At 33.0% G+C, this 20,710-nt stretch overlaps 1 protein-coding gene across 2 annotated transcripts in view; it reads right to left on the reverse strand.

Moving 5' to 3' along the window:
* Positions 1 to 20,710, reverse strand: part of LOC108733980 — a 78,381-nt gene that overhangs the window by 39,016 nt on the left and 18,655 nt on the right. The gene's annotated exons all lie outside the window — the stretch shown is intronic.

A 20,710-nucleotide genomic window follows, 5' to 3' on the forward strand; every position in this document is an offset into this window, starting at 1 on the left:
CTCATTCAAACTGTTTTCAGTAGGTACCTTTGGAAGTAATTTTAAGCCCATGGAAAGCCTAGGCGGAGGGGGGGTATATGTTTGAGGACATGGGTTTATTGAATTGATTGATTTATATGTATGTATATATGAATAATATAGCATCATATGCGTTGTTTCTACTAGAGCATTAAGCTTTCGATTCGGGCGTTTGAAAAATAGTGTGAAATCAACCAATTTGTATTTCCACGTCGGTATAATTGACTTAAACCTGCACAGCGTCGCTGATTTAATGAAATTTTCACTTCGGCAATAATTTATTCTAGCAATTAGTGAGCGTTCGAAAACTGCGACGACAAAGGAATATCTACGTACGTATGCCCGTATTTGTACATGCATGTTACATTAAAACAGGTATTTGTCGATGGAACCTATTTACTGATATAATTGCAAACGTCTTAATTAGTGTTTGTATAATTTATTGTCGTTAATGATAAATAAGATGAATTTTCACCCCTTCGAATGGTTTATTTTGTGACTTAAGTAACGTATTGTACAGTGACACAAACACAAATCATAATATAGTATGAATAATTCATACACTACTTATAATGTACTATGTAAATTTGCAAATTATTTCTCGAAATCAGCTTTTAAGTATTTTGACAAAATGGTTCCGTTTTCGGAAAACCTGGTTTCAAGGACTTTTAATATTTAAATTTAATACAATTAAACCGATATCCTCTACTATTGTAACCAACTTTTTAGTATTCCAGTTATTTAAATGTCGTAAGTTCAAGAATATATCGAATCCGTGTTGTTTTGTCTTGAAAATCAAGACAATATTAAAGACAAGATGCTCACATATGAGATCAAGATCCAATTCAATCCAATCCAGATTCTTAAAACCGCTTGAATATCTATCTCGTTGTCGAATTGGAACTACCGGTGATGCAAAGTTAAAACAGTCGATATGTTGCATTTATGCTTCAGGTATGCAAAGATGAGATCAAAATCTTGAAGTAATACACTAAACATCTACAAATAAGGCTACATTTCTTTGTTGATATTTATTCTTTTTGTTCCATGTTCGAAAATACATAATTTGGTAAGCGTGTGAAATATATATTTTTTTTAGCCATTTTTAGGGTTCCGTACGTCTGAATGAGTAACAGAACCCTTATAAGATCAGTCGTGAGTCTGTCTGTCGGTTTTTATTTGAAAATGTTAGCTGTTTCTGTAAAAACTGGCTAAACTAACTTATCTCAAAATATTTTAAACTAAGAGTAATACCCCTCAAATTCTTTAAACTAAACTGCATTTATTGAACATATATTATATTATTATTAAATGAAAATAAGGCTAAGAGTAGTTGCCTATATGTACCTTATTTCATTATTATCGTTGTTTACTCGTTCTTTCGTGTAGTATTTTTATATTGTGCCCTAATATCGACTGTTTCCCAGCCGTTGGGTTTATTGTCTATTTACTTATATATTGTTATAAAATATTCTCTTCTCGTGCTGTATTTGGAGCGTTTTTAAAAGGTGCCGCCGTATTGATCGCCGCTTGCGGCTTTCGTTAATAACGCTGCCCTTTCTTTAAAAGGATGATCCATCCCAGATCATATCTGCCATTAGTTCAAAAGAGCATACCAAACATTAATGAAATCCACTATTTTGCTTTGTGAGGACTCTCTTCGGGAATTGCCAGAGTGCATCGATGTAATAAGAGCAGAAGTTTATAGGATACAGTTCGATAAATATTGATTTTATTATATCTTTAGTGAAAGTTTCTGTTTCTAGAAAGCTATTTCTAGGTAATTTTTAAGGAAAAACGGGTATGTTACGGTTCTTATCTATTTCTGTCACGTCTGTTAATGAAATTAATAATCGACTTGCATTATGAATTCGAAATAGGCTTTTCATCTCGAGTATTCAAGATGTAATGTTGACTGACAAGTGCTTATGTGACGTGTTTTAAAATTGCTGAAGGAGACACTAGCAAAGTTGCTTATTTCGCGCGACGGAAACGTTCCCACAACATGACGGGGTAATTTTGAAAAGACGCTAACTCGATGTAGCCATAAACCTATATATAAAGATGGCGCGATACATTGATACGTAAGCAGTTTTCAAAGAACTTCATTAAGCCGTGGCCTATTTATTGTGCCACTCGAACAATCGCAAGAAAGGCAAGACACTTCTCCATACCAATCATCCATCTACCGTAGGAATTATTAGGTAGTCATTATATTAAGACTAGAGACTGCATATTTGGGACATTTATCGGAAATTTTAAGTGTGTATCACAATTGTAAGTACTACATAAAAAATCCGGTCAAGTACAGGCTCGGCTCACGCACGGAGACTTTTGAACTATCATTTCTGCATGAGAACATGCTCTTATTAGCTGATTTTTTATGGGCTTTATTGTTAACACAGGAAATTATCAAGCGTAAGATCTTTCCGCAATTAAAACTGAACCGTAGTAAAAATATTAACGAATTAAATTCGTTGGTGTAGGAACTTCACTGTATTTTTCGTGTAAAATTAAAATAAATGTATAAAAAATGGAATCGCGTCAGGCGCGGACACGATAAGGTTCCGTAACTGCTCATTACTTAAATGTATGGCGTGCTGCAAGAAGAAGACAAGTTTGTGAACAAGAACAAGATATGTCAAGAATTTCTTGTCAAGGAATTAACAAGAAAAATGAAGTAAAAGACGAAGTTTTGAAGTAGACCATCTACTAAAAAAAGTGCAATACTTGCCTACATACATGGTTTAACTTTAAAAAATAGAAAATTGATATTTATCATGAAACAATGATTCGGGCTTGGGAGTTGACATAGGTACAGACAAATAGACAGTTGAAAGGTAGGTAAATTATAAACTTTTTCGCTGTTGTGGAATGAGATGTTGAGATCTCCTTTGGTCTCCACTTCACTTCTCTATCGAATATCGACTTTAACTTATGATCATCGTGGTTTTGACAGATATTCAGAATTTTGTAGAATTTCAATAAATTAAACTGCACCATAATTTTTAATAATTAAGGAGGGGTCCGAAAATTCAAAAAAGGTTGTTAAAGGTGTATGTTTGGAGCGTGGCGTTGTACGGGTGCGAAACATGGACAGTGGGCTCGGCGGAAAAGAAAAGGTTAGAAGCCTTCGAAATGTGGTGTTATAGGCGAATGATGAGGATAACATTGGTAGAAAAGGTTAGAAGTGAAGAGGTGTTAGAAAGAATAGGATAACAAAGGACTCTATGGAAGTTAATAAAAAATAGGCGAGAAAGGTTGGTAGGACACCTTCTCAGACATGAAGGTCTAGTCAGAGATATATTAGAAGCAGAAGGATAAGTTAGGAGCGGTAGAGGTAGAGGTAGGTGAGATTATTGTTCGCAAATAGTTAAGGATGTGGGTTCTTCTAGTTTTATTAGGGAAATGCGAAGTTTAGCTCAGGATAGGAAAGAGGGAAGCTACGTGTCCAACCAGTCTTAGGACTGACGACCTTATGATGATGCCAAACCATTTTTTGTACGTTTTTACCAAATTAGGTAGGTATTGCGATTCATGTTTTTAAATCCATCATACTTCACCTAATTATTAAAGGAACTTAGTCCACGACAAAAACAATTTTTTATTTACATTACAACGGTTAGAAAAATTTTTCATTTAGAAATGGAAATACTTAGGGAATACTTTAAAAAGCTATAGGTATTTTCTCGGATGATCCTTTTAGGCAATTTGAGAATTTTTGAAAGTAATGTATTTTGTCCAATATCTGTCTTATTGATGATCTACGGTTTCTACATGTCTACATTTCAATCGCAATTTAGTTTTGTACGAAAAGTTAACCCTTTTCAAGTCTTTCGCTTTGTATACTTCCGTTTGAAATATATAAAGGCATGTAAGAGAGCCAGACTGAGTGGAATTTATTGCTTTTGTTCGAGAGAGAGTAAAGCGCCGGATTTTATGGAGTTTCTCAAAAGTACTGGGTAGATATCGACTATCGCTCGTTTTACTTAATACACAGAAAAGAATTCGATAGGATGGTATTTCAATAAGTTGAACAGTTTTGAATTCTCGATATAGCAAGAGAGCATTAAAGGAAATTCCTTATATATATATATATATATGTGTCTACTCTACCGTTACTTTGTGTGTATAGCCTTGGAGGACTTGTAAGTGTTACTTGAAATTAAAGCCTTGCAAATTTTATGGTTCTTTAAGCGAGAATAAAATTTTATTGAAAAGAGATACAGAAATAGCACCACCATTCGATTCGATAGAAGTTGGTGACATTAAAAGGTTTAAACCGTGTTCATTACATTCAAGGATTTTTTTATCGTGCTGGATTAGAATTTGTCGGCTCGAAAGCTATTAAAATCTCTCAATACAATTTTAATTAACCAATCCATTAAAAAATAATGTAATTATCACGAAAATGTTATAAATAAATAATTATTAGAANCAGATAGTATTCGAACATGACGTCATTATCAGGGACGTACTTAGGAAACATAAATTCAAACACATATGTGTCGCAACACCCGTTTGAAACTATGTACGGACTTTTTCAATGGGTTTGTTGAAGGGACACTCTCAAGACGATTCGGGTTTAACCCTCAAAGACCTTTTGTATTGAAACTTCTTTACGCACGGTAGGCTAAGTTCGTTTCATGCGAGTTGCTATGTAACGAAATCATGCAACGGATGTCCCCCTTCTACTCGGCCACGTAGTCGAGTTCGTAGTGGGGATTGCTTGAGCCGTGAGCGCGCTTCAATGAAACGTTCGTTACACACAACTCCGGCATGTATAGTACAGCCCTAATAAAATGTATGAATGTATTTGTATGTGTTTGTGTATATGTGCCTAGACTCTACAGTTGAAACGACGCCACTGACGTCAATTCCTTAACCCCTATCCCGGTATGTTTGTGTGTTTCACTTTAGTAGCGTGTTGTATAATTACACGTTGTATTTTTTCTACTATTTGTTAAGTTAAGAGATTTGCCCCCCAGAATTTCAGACTGTGGTTAACGAAATTTAGAATTTTTTTACTATTTTACGAAAAATAAAATTTAGGCCTAATGAAAATGTTCATTTCCAATGGAAGAGGAACTTCCTTGACTGGGCTATATAATGTCAATTTCATTAACAATCAATTAGAACTAATTTTATACAAACTAAAATCATATATTCTTTCTTTCCTTACATTTTAAGCATAAAGTATAGTATTAATATTTTAACTGGATTGAACAAAAAGCAAGCAATGTGGAGCAAAGGTTCTTTTTTATTACATTATACAGTCAGCACACCTACGTTTTTCGTTTTAAAATTAATGTTTTAACTTTAGTAATTTTGTTTTCTTGATTATGGTTATATTGGCCAAAACAATATCGTCAATACAATCAGGAATTTGTTGTAACATTTTCTGTGTTTTTTGTTTTTTTTTTTGCTCTCCGAATATTAATTGAAGAAGACGTGACGTTTTGTGTTCACTAATTAACGTCGACAGATGGATACAAAACATTAATTTCTATCCTAATTAACAATCCACTCGCGTTTCAGATGTCATTTGATTAAGTTAATTATCACAAAACGTCTCCAATCACAATGGCAATAATTTAGATGAAACCACATCAATTGTCTATCGGTCTAACATTAATTAGAAGTTTTGAGTTTGATCATATTACGTTCATATAAGTTTGTACAAGTAGATAGTATCTAATTATGTAATTATTATCGTCAAAATAATTAAATTGTCAACAACATTTAAACGTATTTGTAGAATAGATAAAGCCGAAAAATTTACAATAACAAAAGCTCACTTTACGTGGCATATAATAGCAATTAAAAGTGGGAATGTCGATAGGTAATTAGAGCTGCACCGGTCGATGAAAATAATGCTGTAAGTGCCAGCTTACAGTAGCCGATTTCAAATTTAATGTTATAGAAGTTACAAATAATGTCATGGTAAGATTTTATTATTTTCGGCATCATTGAATATATGCCTAGCGTCACAATTATTGCTCAATCTTTATTTTTTATATGATCCATTTCTTCCCCTTGATTTAAGATAATACTGATAAAAAATCAGAGTCAAATAGGGCAAAAAAAATTTATTGTAGTAAAACCACACTGACGTTTCGCATCTAATTTGAGGCGTTATCAAGGCTTTATTAAGTGTCACTATGCATTACTGGTATTTAAAAACCTATCTTGATAATGTCTCAAATCAGAGGCGAAACATCAGTGTGGCTTTACTACAATGAAACTTTTTGCCTCCACTTAGCTCTGATTTCTTATCATCTTTATTGTTAATTTTTCTTGTTTGTAGAGCTTTTTGTTACTATATTACCGATTGTTTCATGAAACTTAAATAATTTATAGTGGCGTTGACAAGTAATAAAAAGGAGACACACTACAAATTGTTTAAATAGAGAGAAAGATGGAAAAATATAAAGTACCAGCAGTGTTTCTTACCTGCGACTAGACGAGAAAGATAAGGGTATCTTTCTCTTCCTTGTGGTAGGTATACGAGTTGGTACTTTTATTGTACCAGTAATAAATAATAAAGTAAAAAATTTACAATTTTGACTTTATAATCCAAAACCAACAAAATTAAACTGAAGCGACTATAGCTTTCGAATTTCATGTAAGTAAATAGTTTTGTCGAACGGGTAATACAAGTCTTGCCAACCAACCATACTTTTATCCGCAAGCTTCTTTTGTTGACCTGCGAGCTGTGGACTTATTTTTCATTATATATCAGTGTACCAGTGGGGTTCAGTTTTGAATCAAAATATGTAGGTCCAACAAAAATATGATTTGAAGAAGAAGATAGTACATAACACAACGGCGAACAGGCTGGAAGCCTGCCAAATGGTAGCTGACTATGGGCTGCATCTTTTATTGGTACATTTTTCACGTTGAATTAATAATGAAAGCCTTATGAGTCCCTAAAATTAGTTATAAAAAAACTATGTGCCATATTTACTGTTATATTATACTCATGGTCAGATAGACTGTAATCATTTTTTTTACGAATTCGTTGGCTATTAGAATCATAAGCTAAGAGTAGTGGCTTAAGAAACACCCCCAGTAGCACAACAATATTNCTAATTAACGTCGACAGATGGATACAAAACATTAATTTCTATCCTAATTAACAATCCACTCGCGTTTCAGATGTCATTTGATTAAGTTAATTATCACAAAACGTCTCCAATCACAATGGCAATAATTTAGATGAAACCACATCAATTGTCTATCGGTCTAACATTAATTAGAAGTTTTGAGTTTGATCATATTACGTTCATATAAGTTTGTACAAGTAGATAGTATCTAATTATGTAATTATTATCGTCAAAATAATTAAATTGTCAACAACATTTAAACGTATTTGTAGAATAGATAAAGCCGAAAAATTTACAATAACAAAAGCTCACTTTACGTGGCATATAATAGCAATTAAAAGTGGGAATGTCGATAGGTAATTAGAGCTGCACCGGTCGATGAAAATAATGCTGTAAGTGCCAGCTTACAGTAGCCGATTTCAAATTTAATGTTATAGAAGTTACAAATAATGTCATGGTAAGATTTTATTATTTTCGGCATCATTGAATATATGCCTAGCGTCACAATTATTGCTCAATCTTTATTTTTTATATGATCCATTTCTTCCCCTTGATTTAAGATAATACTGATAAAAAATCAGAGTCAAATAGGGCAAAAAAAATTTATTGTAGTAAAACCACACTGACGTTTCGCATCTAATTTGAGGCGTTATCAAGGCTTTATTAAGTGTCACTATGCATTACTGGTATTTAAAAACCTATCTTGATAATGTCTCAAATCAGAGGCGAAACATCAGTGTGGCTTTACTACAATGAAACTTTTTGCCTCCACTTAGCTCTGATTTCTTATCATCTTTATTGTTAATTTTTCTTGTTTGTAGAGCTTTTTGTTACTATATTACCGATTGTTTCATGAAACTTAAATAATTTATAGTGGCGTTGACAAGTAATAAAAAGGAGACACACTACAAATTGTTTAAATAGAGAGAAAGATGGAAAAATATAAAGTACCAGCAGTGTTTCTTACCTGCGACTAGACGAGAAAGATAAGGGTATCTTTCTCTTCCTTGTGGTAGGTATACGGGTTAGTAGATTTATTGTTCCGGTAATAAATAATAAAGTAAAAAATTTACAATTTTGACTTTATAATCCAAAATCAACAAAATTAAACTGAAGCGACTATAGCTTTCGAATTTCATGTAAGTAAATAGTTTTGTCGAACGGGTAATACAAGTCTTGCCAACCAACCATACTTTTATCCGCAAGCTTCTTTTGTTGACCTGCGAGCTGTGGACTTATTTTTCATTATATATCAGTGTACCAGTGGGGTTCAGTTTTGAATCAAAATATGTAGGTCCAACAAAAATATGATTTGAAGAAGAAGATAGTACATAACACAACGGCGAACAGGCTGGAAGCCTGCCAAATGGTAGCTGACTATGGGCTGCATCTTTTATTGGTACATTTTTCACGTTGAATTAATAATGAAAGCCTTATGAGTCCCTAAAATTAGTTATAAAAAAACTATGTGCCATATTTACTGTTATATTATACTCATGGTCAGATAGACTGTAATCATTTTTTTTACGAATTCGTTGGCTATTAGAATCATAAGCTAAGAGTAGTGGCTTAAGAAACACCCCCAGTAGCACAACAATATTGGTTCAAACGTATCTGTGTAGATACATCTTTGTATACGGCTTCGTACGTCAGGTAAAGTAAGGTGTTGTCAAGAAAATCGTTATAAAATCGGCCCAGAGCGATATTTTTCAAAAATTCCAACGGGATATTAAATTTAAATAGTTCTTTATTGAAACTTCAATATTGATTTTATTATATCTTTAGTGAAAGTTTCTGTTTCTAGAAAGCTATTTCTAGGTAATTTTTAAGGAAAAACGGGTATGTTACGGTTCTTATCTATTTCTGTCACGTCTGTTAATGAAATTAATAATCGACTTGCATTATGAATTCGAAATAGGCTTTTCATCTCGAGTATTCAAGATGTAATGTTGACTGACAAGTGCTTATGTGACGTGTTTTAAAATTGCTGAAGGAGACACTAGCAAAGTTGCTTATTTCGCGCGACGGAAACGTTCCCACAACATGACGGGGTAATTTTGAAAAGACGCTAACTCGATGTAGCCATAAACCTATATATAAAGATGGCGCGATACATTGATACGTAAGCAGTTTTCAAAGAACTTCATTAAGCCGTGGCCTATTTATTGTGCCACTCGAACAATCGCAAGAAAGGCAAGACACTTCTCCATACCAATCATCCATCTACCGTAGGAATTATTAGGTAGTCATTATATTAAGACTAGAGACTGCATATTTGGGACATTTATCGGAAATTTTAAGTGTGTATCACAATTGTAAGTACTACATAAAAAATCCGGTCAAGTACAGGCTCGGCTCACGCACGGAGACTTTTGAACTATCATTTCTGCATGAGAACATGCTCTTATTAGCTGATTTTTTATGGGCTTTATTGTTAACACAGGAAATTATCAAGCGTAAGATCTTTCCGCAATTAAAACTGAACCGTAGTAAAAATATTAACGAATTAAATTCGTTGGTGTAGGAACTTCACTGTATTTTTCGTGTAAAATTAAAATAAATGTATAAAAAATGGAATCGCGTCAGGCGCGGACACGATAAGGTTCCGTAACTGCTCATTACTTAAATGTATGGCGTGCTGCAAGAAGAAGACAAGTTTGTGAACAAGAACAAGATATGTCAAGAATTTCTTGTCAAGGAATTAACAAGAAAAATGAAGTAAAAGACGAAGTTTTGAAGTAGACCATCTACTAAAAAAAGTGCAATACTTGCCTACATACATGGTTTAACTTTAAAAAATAGAAAATTGATATTTATCATGAAACAATGATTCGGGCTTGGGAGTTGACATAGGTACAGACAAATAGACAGTTGAAAGGTAGGTAAATTATAAACTTTTTCGCTGTTGTGGAATGAGATGTTGAGATCTCCTTTGGTCTCCACTTCACTTCTCTATCGAATATCGACTTTAACTTATGATCATCGTGGTTTTGACAGATATTCAGAATTTTGTAGAATTTCAATAAATTAAACTGCACCATAATTTTTAATAATTAAGGAGGGGTCCGAAAATTCAAAAAAGGTTGTTAAAGGTGTATGTTTGGAGCGTGGCGTTGTACGGGTGCGAAACATGGACAGTGGGCTCGGCGGAAAAGAAAAGGTTAGAAGCCTTCGAAATGTGGTGTTATAGGCGAATGATGAGGATAANTATATGGACTTTCAATTTTGCCAAACATGTTTTATCTATGTTGGATCAATATTGGATAAATATTCTATATAAATAAAAGAAAAAGTACATCCCTTATATATATTACCAATATTGAATAAATATTGCATATCAATATAAATAAAAGTTATTGCCAAATATCTTCTATTAATATTGGATCAATATCGGATAAACATTGTATTAAAATATAGGAAGAAGGTACATCTCCAATATATTACCAATATTAGCTAACGGTTAGTTTACGTTAGGTTGCAATTTCTAGGCGACCTAAAAGTTAACCATCAATCTTCCAAGAATTTTGGTACCCAAGCGCCGGGCAAAGTGTCTTTATATGGACTCAATTTTGTCAAAGATGTTTTTTCAATGTTGGGTCAGTATTGTATAAATATTCTATATAAATAAAGGAAAAGGTACATCCCTTGTATATATTGCCAATATTGGATAAATATTACAAATCAATATAAATAAAAGTTATTGTCAAATATCTTTTATTAATGTTGGATAAATATCGGATAAACATTGTATTAAAATATAGGAAAAAGGTATATGTCCTATATATCACCAATATTGGCTATAAATTGCCAATATTGGGCCCATATACAATATTGTACCAATATAGAATAAATATTGGGCCAATGTCGTGTGCTACTGGGGACTACTGTAGATGCAGAAATTGTGTGCCAATGCCAGCATCAAAGTAATATTTGTATTGTGTTTAGGACAAACTAATAAATTTGATGAGAAATGAAGACTTATCTACTATAGGTATATATGTCATAAAACATAATTTTAATTTATTGCATCATATCATTTTAAAGTGCATTACAAGGATATAAAAAAATGTAATATTGTATAATTTTGAAATACACGTTTCTATAATTAAACTTATTTGCGTTAGGTCAAAATGTTTAATAATATAATCGCGGCCGGAAACACACCAATTAGGCAAGAAAATGCAATTAAAACCAAATCACAACATGAAAATTAATCGTTCCTTTAAACAGTTGCTCGTAATTTTGTACATGAACAATTTGATTTATTACAGTTAAATCACTACTTTTTACTTTTATTGCATTTCGGGATTCCCAATTGCCTATACTACTTACTACTTGCTTTAAATGCATCGTGGGTATAGGTAGGTACGTGATCTTACCAGGGCAGAACCCTAAAAACTTTTTCGATTTCTAATCCAATCAGTAAAAACTTTTCTTGCGTGAAATAGCGTCAGATAACTAAGTTTTAAAAACGGATAGTCCAGCATTCAGAGTTTAAAGGTACATTGTTCGATCTGAAATATCTCGCTGTCTTTATATAAAGATGAAAAATGTTGGCGTGAATAATTGCTTTTAAATGCAGTTTGAAGAAAATGCAATTTAAACAAACCTTTGACGGAAGGAGACCGTTGATAGTAGCAATTTTGGACATCGAGAATATTCTGAAATATCCGAAAATGAAGATATCTTGCCACAAAATGTGGAGAATTCGATTGAATGAGATCACAATTGAACTCAAAATAACCCAAATTCAAAATGTAAAACTAAAAAGTTATCGTGGTACCCACAGATTTTTCGAAATTAAATTCCTTGACTTTTCCAGGTTTTCCAGACATCTAATTTTAAACTATCCTGTCTAAGCTTAGAAATATTTAAATATATGTATGTTTAATAGACAACTGTAACTAATGAATATTACTTCAAAACCGGGCAAAAAGTAAAAAATTTTCATGCACATTTTTGTTTTATTTATTAAATAAATATAAAACAGTAGTACTTTCAGTTTTAAAGCCGGACAACATATGTAACACATAAATACTCTTTTGTAGTCTTCAGTTTCTCGATTTCATTCATCATCTATTGATAAAATATCTCTGCGACTCAATTTTTCAATCTATTTCGAAAAAAACAAAAAGAATCTGGAAATAAACATAATTAAAAAATTTTATTTTTTCCATGATTTGGGAGAAATCCCCTGACTTTACCCTGACTTTTCTAGTAAATGGGAAATTCCCTGACATTTCCAGGTTTTCCAGTTTTGTGGCCACCATAGTTATTTAGTGGGATGCTTTGCATTTTTGTAGAGTTAATTCAATATATTAGTCAATCAAACTTACTCACTACAGATAACCTCAAGTTAGTAAGGAAAAATTGCTGTTGCTGTTTTTCCTTTCCGGGAATTGAACCCGGCTTCCTGCTTTTACGCAACAGAATTAGTTAGTGAGTAAAAAAACAAAATTATTCAAAAATTAATTCACTAATACAAAATAAGACTACATGATTGCTTTATTAGCTATAAATGAATCAAATTTCTTTCATTCCTAATAAATTATTTTCACAATCTCATACATGTGAATGCTCCTCATCGTCATAAACAATTGAGTTTTGAGTATTGAATTTTTCAAAATTTTGGGACCTCCTTGTCCTTGCGGTCGGTCTAGGTGTTGGTAGTTCTTTTAGCCAAAACTATACATAACCGACATTGCAAAGGATCCAACAGCATTATCCGATACAAGGCTGGATCCTAAAACAAGCCGATAGCGGATTGAAACCGAGTACCTGCCCCATCTCTAGTCGAGGCAAAAAAATGTGGGAGTGTTGTAGTGATATAACTTTATTTTTTTTTTTTTTTAGTAAATATTATAAATAACTAAAAGTTATCTAAGAGTGTTGTTTACATTTTAATTTGAATATTAATAAATTATGTATTCAATGTTTCCTTTATTTTCAGAATGGATTTCATTGGAAAGAAGAAAGGTTCTTGTTGTCCCATGGTTCACCAAGAAGTTATTTAACGGTGAGTTTATATCTAAAGTGAAATCGTAGTATTATTATTTCTTCTAAAATATACTTGGATATTAGCAGTTTTACAATAAGTACCTTACTTTTTGATTCTAATGCAGTTGAGTGACAAAAAAAGAAACACAATGTAGCGTGTTAATAGCTGTATAAACTTTGTTTAAATGAAGACCGAAGATAGAATGTGATAATTTGAATGTTTTGTTTTAACGAGTGCTTTCCATAGTTTTAATTTGACTTTGAATTAATTTAAGTGGTTGGAAATGCTCGAGTAATTGACTCGCAAACTCCGTTTATGTTCAGTATCATCTTGACGTTGAACATTTAACTGACCTGGCGCTAAAAGAATTTCCTTGATCATTAAATGGGTCATGTTAGGCTAAAGTCAATAATTACGTCTCCACGTTAATTAAAAAAATCGTAACTCATTTATTATAATGTAAAGAATAGCAAAGATTCAGCAAATAAATTACCAAGAACATTCTACAAAAAAGAAACACGTGCTTATGTGGTGCATTTCCCGTTGGAGTGGAGAATACAACCCATATACAGGTCGGACGAAGGAAGCTGGCGAGCGGTCGCGCAGGTACTTGCCCATTTATGACTTATTTGGGTAAGTCACTGGGAACCGATACAGAAATAAGCTTTCAGTAGGCGTAAATTATAGTATTAATACAGATAGGATAGTAGCGTACTAGAAAATAATGTAGAAACATAACTTACCAAAAAGAAAAAATAAACCTATTGCTTTTGTTTTATAGTTAGTTTTCACATTCACTGTCATCATGGGAATCTCTATCACTGTCACCAACATCAACAATTAGTTATTCTGTTTGTCTGTCTATTACTTGCCCACTGATCCCTATTTTTAAATATTTAATCTACGCCCCTGATAAGAATGCTGAAGAAAGAGGGCTGTAATTGTTATACCTAAAACTGCCTACTTTTGCCACCGCGCATCCACGGCATTTTAAAATTTCCGCCAGCTTCCAGCGTAAGGCCTGTATCATTCTACAATTAATCTTTTTGCACATTTATCACAAACTGTAGGTACTATTGGAGGTGCACGTTCCATGAAGCTATCCATGACTTCCTAATACGCGTTGAATTGCTCTTGAATTATCTGTTAATTTTATATACTAACCTCTTCTAAAAGCTCAAAGGGATTCCCACACCGTATTCTTCCCATTGACTCTGGCTTTTTGAATGCATGAAACTATACCTTACCAATCGGCATCTGTTTCATATCCTACTTTTTCAATAGCCTTTATTGATGCGACCAGCGTTCCTTCATGTGCAGTTGTTTAGTTTTCTTCCTAGGCGCAACTCCAACATGCTATTCTCTAAATGCCGCCGTACCTAACGAAATTAAGGCCTTTATCTCCAGATTTTACTTTCTGCATAGCTTCTGTTAATAATTCCTCTTCAAGAGAAAACAGAAGAAAAAGATGATACTTCGATGAGCGTCTTTTACTTCTTTAAGTAGAGCGAGCGTACTTCAAGAAACACGAGGATATACGCCCTACTGTTCAGATCTTCACGCGCAGGAGAAGGCGACATAATGCCGTAACTCGATATTATATACGAGGTCTGTTCAAAAAGTATCGCGAATTTTGTTTTTTTTTTAATCTTGTTCAGCTCCTTCTTCGATGCCGTATTTATCTCCTCAAACGTATGGTAGCATCGTCCTTTCATGGGCCTCTTCAATTTTGGGAACAAGAAAAAGTCACAGGGGGCCAGATCTGGGGAATATGGTGATTGCGGCATTGTTAGTGTGTTTTTATTTGCCAAAAATTCGCGCACAAGCAACGATGTGTGAGCAGGGGCATAATCATGGTGCACAAGCCAATTTTTGTTCTTCCACAAATCCGGATTGCTTCGCGCAAATTGCTCATTACTTGCAGACAATATTCTTTATTGACCTCTCTACTCTGTGGCAACAACTCTTGATGCAACACACCCTGAAATCGATAAAAACTTAAGCAAAACCTTCACATTCGGCTTAACTGGGTACGCTTTTTTCGGTCTTGGCTCGTGCGGCAGGTTCCATTGTGATGATTGAGCTTTGTTTTCCACGTCATAACCATAAACTCATGATTCGTCACCAGTTATTACCCTCTGGAGCAAATTTTTGTCGTCGCGGACAGAGTCCAACAGCTCGTTGGCAATGTCAATGCGACGCTGTTTCTGGTCGAAATTGAGCAATTTTGATAGGAATTTCGAATGCCCAAAACATTTTGTACCACCGATAAACGTTGCTTTGGTCAAAGGTAGCTTCATCATATGCCACAGTCAACATTCGGAATGCGTCCGCGCATTTATTTTGTTTTTCACACAAAATTTGATGCAGATCGATTCTTTGATCTATTTTTTGGGATAAGCAAAAAACGAAGACGAGCCAAAATACGTGCAAGCAAGCTGTCAAAAATTAACTGAACATTCAACATGACCGCACTTGTCGGAATAAGTGAGAGACATGAGTACCAACATAACGTAACAAAAAAATCGAAAATCGAATATACTTAACATGTGGAAATTCAAAATTCGCGAAACTTTTTCAACTGATCTCGTATGTATGCTTACATAGAGCATCTTTGGTTTGGTCAGTTATTCAAAAAAATTGCGAATGACGTGCTGATGGAATCAAATAAGAATAAAATCGGGACCCACATTTGGTAGTCTCGATAAATTATGTGTCAAGAACATAATCCATATAAGTAGACACTTCAATGCGTTTTTTTTTCATTGGATATCGTGTATATTTCCGACTTTTCAGAATAAATTATGCAGTTATTATGAACTACATTCTTCGTAACTAACATGAATGTGAGAAAAAAATAGAGGGTGGGTCGTTTCTTACATGAAATTCGCGTAGTAGTTGTGCCATATTTTGTGACACACTTTTATGTTGCAATAGTGCACGAGTTTCTACGTTTGAATATGAGAATTCGGATGTAGTGATAAAGCCAGATTTCTTTTATTCTAATTTTTGTTTTCATAAAATTGCTGTAGATTAAAAATCTGCAATACGTATAATAGCCACTTCGTGATTATGTACAGTTGCCGAGCATAGAGAATAAGTCTACTGGAATACAAATGTGTAATTTGCCTGGCTAAAGGACTAGATGGCTCAAAACACGATCTGAGTGGAATATAAATGCCATGAATGCATACTTCAGTTACGAGTACTTTTATTCCTTCTGTTTTCCTAACGATAATCAAGTCTGAGTGTGTCAGTGTGTTTTTTGTAATCAAACAGATTCCCCGCTTCTTGTATATTGTATTTGTGGTAAGATAGCGGGTTACGTTTAATTAGAAAAGTTGCTGAATATACAGGGTGTCTCAGTTGTCGGCCACATTGACTAAAATACAAGTAGATATACTTACTCCAAAGAATATTTCAGAAAATTTAATGAGCACATGTAATCTTAAATCTATTTAGATAATATCTGAATTTCATTCCACACCCTAACTATTATTGGCGAATAGTAATCTAATTTTAATCTTCCTCTGGACATCTATCCTTTTTTCGTATTCTCTTATAATATCGCATCTCTATTCCACGTTTCGTACCCTTTTGTAAACATCATCATCAGACATATTCATCCACACCTTCCTATCCTGAATTAATTTTCGTATTTTCCCAAAACTAGAACAATCCACGTCTTTAACTATTTGCGAACAGTAATATAATCTAGGGTTTACCTCTAATCATCTTAACCTCTTTTTCTGTCTCTAATATGCCCCTAATAAGAACTTTATGCTTCCGAAGGTGTTCTACCAACCTATCTCGTCTATTTCCTATTGACATCCATAGAGCTCTATGTTCTATTCTTTCTAATACAATATTCATTTCCAACCTTCTCTATCCACGATATCCTCCTCATTCGTCGGTAACACCACATTTCGAACGCTTCTAACCTTTTCTTTTACCTCACGCCAACCATCCATGTTTCGCAACAGTACAACTCCGCACTCCAAACACACACCTTCAACAATTTCTAAATTAACCGTTTACGAGCATGGAACCTACTTATGTTTACTAAAGACGACTCGACCCTGCGCTATCCTCTGCTTTATATTCCTACAACTCCTTCCGTCCTGACTTATCTGACTTCCTATAGATACCTAAAATCAGCCACTTTTTCTTATTTGTCTGACTCCCTTTATAATATTTATTTATATATTCATAACTGCCTGTTACTATTTATACAAACTTAGTATCACTCTTCTATCTGTGTAACACATCCCTACATTTTTAAGTATATTTAACGTCTTGTCCCATTTAACATTGTCAAAAGCTTATTCTAAATCTACAAATCCAATGTACGCACTCTTTGCTTTTTCTATCGTTTTCTCTATTGTTACCCGTAAAGCCAGAATAGCCTCCCGCGTTCCCTTGTTTCTTACATTTAATTTTTTTTTTTTTATTTTAAAATTAACTGTTCCCAAAAACAGAAGGTCAAAATTAATTGTCAACTTGTAGCCCCTCTCTGTTACTAATTATGTGATTACTATAAAATTTGACTTTTAGTATAGAGACTTACAAAGTCCAAATAATATTGTCGAGTTTTTTATAAATAATGGTGGAGCAATTCAATTTGTTTTTTTTTCCTATTAAATATAGTCCTCAAACAGAAGCATAAAATAAATAGCAGTATTTACATTCGCGATTTATTCGTCTTGAGTTTTCTAAATCGCGGATAAGAGGCCGTCTTTTTTTCACCACGGTCATTTGATTTTGTCATAATTTTGCGAACTTCTCATATTTCTTATTACGCCGTAAACCTTTTCTTCCTTTTGTCCAGGATTTATTGACATATTTATCAGCAGGAAGAAAAATTCTTTATTTATATATAAATGTGATACACGCGGTCGCATTAAGTTTGAACCTAAAATTGTTTCGCTTTACTTAAGAAGCTAAAATGTTTATAATGACATGAATCTTCAGATTCGTAAGAGGCTACAATGCCAAAGTCATTCTAAATTACCTCTACTTACAATATCATTTTATTAGTGACAAATTCTAGCGATTTCGAGACACAACGAAACAACAAATGATGTACGGACGTCGCTAGTACTTTATATTGAGGCAGAATTAGAATTTCATTTGGATTGAATACGTAATTGTCGATCGATTTCAATTAATTTCCCCCGATTGTCTAATAAATAATTGAACATCAATTCGATATTCCTAAATTCTTTTAAGTTGTTGAAGCAATATGATTTCAATAATGAAGAGCCATATTTATAATGTACATTTGTAAACATTCTTATGCTTTCTTTGTTTATTTTAGAGTTTTAACCATAAGTGAGTTTTAAGCATCTGAAAATAATCTTCGTTCTCTTATATACTGTACTTATATCACAAAATCAATATTCCATCAATGTTGCCATTAATCTTGTTGGCATAATCCTTTTGTTATTAAACTACCTAATTTAAGATTAAACTTTGTTTGAGTTTCAAAATAAACTTAATCAACTTTTAATTACTAAAGTTGTGAGAGTAAACGTAAAACAGATGCATGGATATGTTATTTAAAGTAAAACAAAATCAGTCAATATTAATAAATTGGTACTCAGATTCAAGTAGAATTGTATCTAAATTTTGAGATTCTGTGTTTCAAGTGCATTGTAATAAACATTTTGGGCATCTCTGGATTAGCCAACGTTAATAGTTCCCGTAGAGCGTACATCAACCTTTTTCTGCAATACTTTCGATTTAGTTGGATGCTGGATGCCCTCAAAATCAGAGGTTAGACTCCCATCAAATTTGGTGGAGAGCTCAGTGCGCAGATCCAGGTCAGTTACCTTCTGCCCTATTTCTCAATACTTCTCTCGTATAAAGCATCCCGAACCAAAAGATAAATTCCTGAGTAGTTGAATCAAAATTTTATGCAGCGAAAGAATTGACGAATTATATTGACTTAACAAGTTTTTCGCAAGACTACATTTTATTTCCTATTTCGATTTATTAAGAAACTTCCAGGGGAAATTATTATCGTCTCATGTATTTCGAGAAAACTTCTGTATTACTCTTTAGAACAACTTTATACTACATAATACCTATATAAAGGTTGTTCAACAAATAAGTAGAATGAAATACATGACAACATATTCCCTGTGGAATAAAACGGATAATGATAACGTCAGTTAGTAGCTCATTAATATGAAAATAATGTTAGAGATTTAGAGAGTCAATAAGAATTAGGATATAGTTTGGTAGGAAACCTTTTCAGGTATAAAGGGTTAGTTAGAGACATATTAGAAGCAGAAACAGAAGTTAAGAGGAGTATAGTAATAGTATAGTTGAGGATGTTTGGGAGGTATGTCAAAATACTAGGAGACAAATAAAAATTTGGAAGAACGTTCCTCATGCAATTCTAAAACTCCTGTAAAAATTACAAATCGATTCACTAAACCGTTAAAAAGTTATTGAAATTTTAAAAAATTGTAATTTTACACGTCATTTTATGGAGATTCGTTAACCGAACAGATTAAATTTATTTTTATTAACAGAAAAAAAGCTACCAGAAATTTCAAACTTTTATAATAAGTAACTTGAACTCTGGAGAATCACTTTAGCGTAAGGTTATTCAAATTCACTAAATGGTTATCGAGGAAAAAATGAAAAATTAGCTGAAAATCTCGTTTTTACTTGATAATATAATGATAATATTTATAATTGTCTGAAATAAATGCAATTTTAAAGTTTTAATTATTATTTAAACATATTAAAAAGTTTTACGCTCATTATTAATAGAGATTGAAACTAAATATTTTTTTGTTTCGAAGTTGAAATCAAGGCATATTCACTGCCAAAAGTCAGTTAAAAATTTTCCATATTATTCGTTATTTCTTATTTTATTCAAAGTTTTTGGTCAAATTCCAAATTTTCTCTCAAACTGTATTTTTATTTTTTTTTGCAATTAGTATAGATAGTATGATATGCTTCAAAACCTAATTAATCACGAATTTCTAATTTTATGTACTCTTGTCTCCGATTGTACCTCCCAAACATCTCTAAGTTTGTGGGATGTTCTAGTTTTAGGAAGATTAAATCAGGATAAGAATGAATCGAGGTGCGTGTCCAAGCAGTCTTATGACTGACGACCTTATGATAATGAAATTGGAAATTAAAAAAAAAGAAAATACAGAATGACTTGAATATTTCATTAGAATTTTGGATGGAATGTCATAATTGGATTTCAAATTAATTTATTCGAGTAGGTATTTCGAATATTCGTACATCATTGTCGCATACATTTTAATTGAAAAAGAAAATAGGTTTGTGTTGTGCGATGTTGTGTTCCCCTTGACAAGGCCTTTTCATAATCAATCACCGCAAAATGAAATTTTGATGTAAATTTTGCAAAATTCTCGCCGTAAATTCTACTTGTATCCGTTATTATGTCACTTACTATGTTATTATTAATAACCAGAATTAAGATAAAATTTATTAAATCTGTTAACGTGTTCACATCTCATGACAGATTTAAAGTTAAATGAGTCTACAAAATAAAAAAATTATTACAGCGAATCCACTTAGGGCAAGGTTATCTTATTAT

This window comes from Agrilus planipennis, unplaced genomic scaffold, assembly GCF_000699045.2.
Source record: "Agrilus planipennis isolate EAB-ADULT unplaced genomic scaffold, Apla_2.0 scaffold36, whole genome shotgun sequence".
NCBI classification, from domain to species: Eukaryota; Metazoa; Arthropoda; class Insecta; order Coleoptera; family Buprestidae; genus Agrilus; species Agrilus planipennis.